Source organism: Pterocles gutturalis, unplaced genomic scaffold (genome assembly GCF_000699245.1).
Source record: "Pterocles gutturalis isolate BGI_N339 unplaced genomic scaffold, ASM69924v1 scaffold12372, whole genome shotgun sequence".
Classification (NCBI taxonomy): domain Eukaryota; kingdom Metazoa; phylum Chordata; class Aves; order Pterocliformes; family Pteroclidae; genus Pterocles; species Pterocles gutturalis.
Window position 1 is genome coordinate 19,669 of NW_010108433.1, and position 4,106 is coordinate 23,774.

The 4,106-nt window shown below is 40.3% G+C and overlaps 1 protein-coding gene across 1 annotated transcript in view; it reads right to left on the reverse strand.

The window, feature by feature from the left end:
* LOC104461162 (nebulette-like) overlaps positions 1–4,106 on the reverse strand; it is a gene marked incomplete at its 3' end in the record, with an annotated part of 49,170 nt that overhangs the window by 19,163 nt on the left and 25,901 nt on the right. The window lies entirely within an intron of this gene.

The window sequence follows — 4,106 nt, forward strand, 5'->3', positions numbered from 1 at the left end:
GAGGGGGAGACAGCGAAGCCAGCCTTCATAGGGCTGTGTATCCTGATGCTGATGTGCAGGAGGGTCCCAAGTTTACAGAGACCGCCCACCACTCTGACTGTAAACGTTCCTGTTGTGGATGTCTCAGTACCTCGAGGCCCTGCTGCCTTGTCTGGCTGCTCTGCTTATTGCCTTTGCTGTCCTCCCCACCATCACCGCACATGTCGCTCTGGGGCAAAATAGAGGCCGCACAATGATATCAGATGACCCTGGCACTATCTCAAGAGCACTTCCAGCAGTAATTTAACTCTGACTTGTCATAGGGGATTCGCCTTATTGAAAGCTACACACACATTCACTTTCTCTTTTATCAGTACTTTTCTGTTTCTTTCTCCCTTTTGAAAGGAAGCGTGGGGTGGGAGAGGGAGAAGAGAGAAGAGCAAGCCCATGGATGAGTCACAGTGAAGTAATACATACGGTATTTATCCTTCTTTTGAACATGAGAAAGTTACAAATGCAGTTTAAAGGGAAAAAATATGCCTGAGAGAAAGGGTTCTGATTAAAAACAAGGAAGAAAAATACTTCATCAGTGATTTCTAAAACACCTGAAGAGGAGAGGTCTTAGCAATTCTATAACATGGTGGAAGAGCAAACAAAAAGTGGGAGTAGTAATGACAGTTGTTAGTGGAAGCTTATCAACAAATTTCATCATTAACCAAAAGCTTTACTTTAATGAGGGTTTAAAAGATGACTACTTATTTACCATCTTAATTAAAGTCTTAAGTTTGTTTATTTTTTTAGAAAGCATGTAGTGGGGGTTAATTTAAAAGAAATGTGTGGAGACTGCTCTCTAATTGTTGCTCGGGAAAGAGCAGACTTTGCAGGCTTTTAACACAACAACATCCCTGAGAAACCAAACTAGAATTAAATAAGGCCTGGATAAACAAACTTCTCATCAGCCTTGCACAAAACCTATAAAAGTCAGAACTGCAGCTGGACAGAGCAGTGTCTTTTGAAGCTTTGCAGCAACATTCTTAAATCAAATCTGTAGTTCAAAGCTGTTCACACAGGGAGTGTTCAGTTTCAGAAGTGGATGACATCACCCACTGTTCAGATTTACAAAGAAACTACAAAAATCAAATCATTCAACCACTGGGATCCCAGGATGAAGCAGACACTTGCAGCTAAAGCATTTCCTCATGACCACATGAAAACATATTTTAAAAAATTAAAAACTTGTCAGAGCACATAGATATTGAAGGAAATGCAACACAAAAAAAGAGCTAAATTAAAATATTGGTTGCTAAAAGCACTAGCAGAGTTTAAAGCAAAGAGAGACCGAGAAAATCTTGGGCTCTTTGTGTTGTACTGATAATCTCAGAGAAGGTACACTTTGAAAAACAGTTTACCTCTAACAATTTTATCCCTGCAACAATAATCACCAGATCCAGTAAAAATACAAATATCCAAAATTATTCATCATAAAACCCATTATTGAACACCATAAGGGGAATACTTCATATCAGCAGCTCTTTAAAAAAGCTAATAAAATGCATTAAAAGACACAGAGACATAAACAAGGGCTTGTTTTTATAAAAAATAAAAAAAACCTAATTATACAATGTACATTCAGCAAATTGACAAGCTTCATGTTTTCACAAGGGCTAACACAGTTTCTGTTTTAAATTTGGTTTAAAATCAACAGAAAGGGGTTGCTGCGTGCTGTGGGTAAATATACTAGTCCTGGGAGCTATTATTTTTGCTGCTGCTGCTGTCAAAAGCTTTGTTAAATAAAAGAGAGAAAAAAAGGAAAAAGAGAGGAGAGGGTACACTGATTTTGTAGAGCCTTGAGTGCCAGTCAAACATTAACACTATTTTCTTCACTTTGTTTGCCTTCGTGCTTGCCTTGATTGCTTTCTCCCTTCGTTACACCCACACTGCCTGACCTCTTCTTGCTCCTGTTCTCTATACTCCCTAAATTACCTACCCATATGCACCACATTAAAACATGTTATCATCTTCTCTTCCCATTACATCCATCAGAATTGTCAACTTTGCAAATTTACTGTGAGGGTCAAATAACTAATATTTCTCTGCATGACACAGCTTATAGATTCATGCTATTAAGGGAGATTATCAACTTTCAGCACAAAAAGTTTATAATGTTGCCATTTCCCGAGAAACAAATGTAAACCCTAAAAGCCAGAAAGTCTGGAGACAATAAAGACATCATTAACTTTACTATTTTTTAAATCTTGTAATTGTTACAAGCCTGCTTCATGATCCTTGGATGAAGAGGACTGACATGACTGAAACACATTTAGGGCTCTTCCTCTCCTACAGCACAGGTGCATTCCTCATCCTGCCCCTCTACCCTGCTCTTTGGACACAGGGGTCATCTCCATTTTTCTGTGCTCTTAATTTATGACCACTGTGTCTAAGTGTTATAATGATTCAAATAATATATAAAAACATTAGACAACTCATGGCCAATGCCTTTCCTTCAGAGGAGGAGGGGAATTGCCGAGTGCACCTCCACACTGCTAAAAGCAGCTTGGTTATTTACAGCCTCCATGCTGCTGCTGCCTGGAGATGGCTGGCAGCAGAGCGTCAGGCTGAAGAACTGCCTTCTACAAGTACATGGCCCATCACACACACTGCAAACAGCCACAACAGTGTAGACTGAGAAGAGGACAAAGAGAAGTAAGGATCCCAAAACTTTGATCCAGGCCCAGTGGCTGCAGAGTTTCGACCACCAAGGTTTAGTAAGAATCTTCTTTACAAATAAACTGTAAGCAAGCTGCATTTTGTCAACTGCTTCTCTCTTCCTGCCACACCTGCACTATCTGCACTCTCTGAAGAAAATTGCACATCAAATGCTCTCTTCTGCACAAGGATCTCAACTGGAACTGCTACCATCCCAGTCCCTGGCAGAGAAGAGACTCTATTATAAACCTTCTGCAGATGCAGTACGCATTGTCTAAGAGAAAATGCACATTAAAGAGATAAAAAGTGCACTGAGGAAGCCAACGATGCAGCTGGCTCAGCACCACCCTGCAGGACCCTATGACCCAGCTGGTATTTTTTGATTATTGTGATTGTTGGCCACAACCTCAGGCTTACTAGGCGTACTGAGATGGAGAGGGCTATTGGAAAGGGATCCGCTTTGGTTCCAATTCTGCAAGCCCACTAGGTTCTGAAATAGGCTGCAAGGAAAGGAGTGTGTAGACAGCCACTGGGTAGAAATAAAGGATAACACACTCTAAATTTAGATATGAACCCTTTTAAAAACCACTAAAAATTTTTGCTAAATGACAGAGAGCTCCCTTTCTTGTCAGTGACAGCAGCACAGCACTAGCTCGTCCTAGAAAGCACAGGTTGCCTTCCAAGCCTGCACAATGCTAAGCACAAAAGAATCTCTTAGCAGACTTGCTCATCAGCAGAGGAATGAGCACATGATCCATTACAAAATGGAAGAAATAAATCTATTTGGAAAACACAAACTAATTTAGATTCTGAACACATTGTTAACAAAGCAATAAAAACCCCTGTATTTTCTTCTTTTTCCCTTTGTGCAGTATTAATGCTTCAAAGTTAACGACGGTCCAGTGTGAATAGGAAATCATGAAGCAGGTATCTAAGGACAACACTTGGTGACAGCAAAAGGAGCTCAACCTCTTGCAAGCAGACACTGCACTGTTTACAGCTTGCTCTCTATGACACATATTCTCATTTTATCCTAGTTCTGGGGAAGATGTTTACTATCTAGCCAAATTACAAGTATTTGTTACACGACACTGATATTCACACTGTTCTAGTGTATAAACTACTACATTTGGGTTTTTTTCTAGTTCTCAGATGACTGACACGGTCTTCTCCAATCAAAGGGCATTATCCCCCTCCTACAGGAGGGCAGAATTTGTTCCTGGGTTTACAAAAGCTCTAAGTGTAGCCTGACAGGATTACTAGCAAGGATTATGCAAGGCACTGTTAAAGAACTACTCCAGAAAAAAGAAAAAAGAGAAGAAAACACCAGGTCAGCAGTCAAAAATCCCTTCTCGTGATGTCAGGCTGACCTGTAGTAGAGTCTTATGAGGAGATCTTACAAGTAGAAGACTCATGAGAGG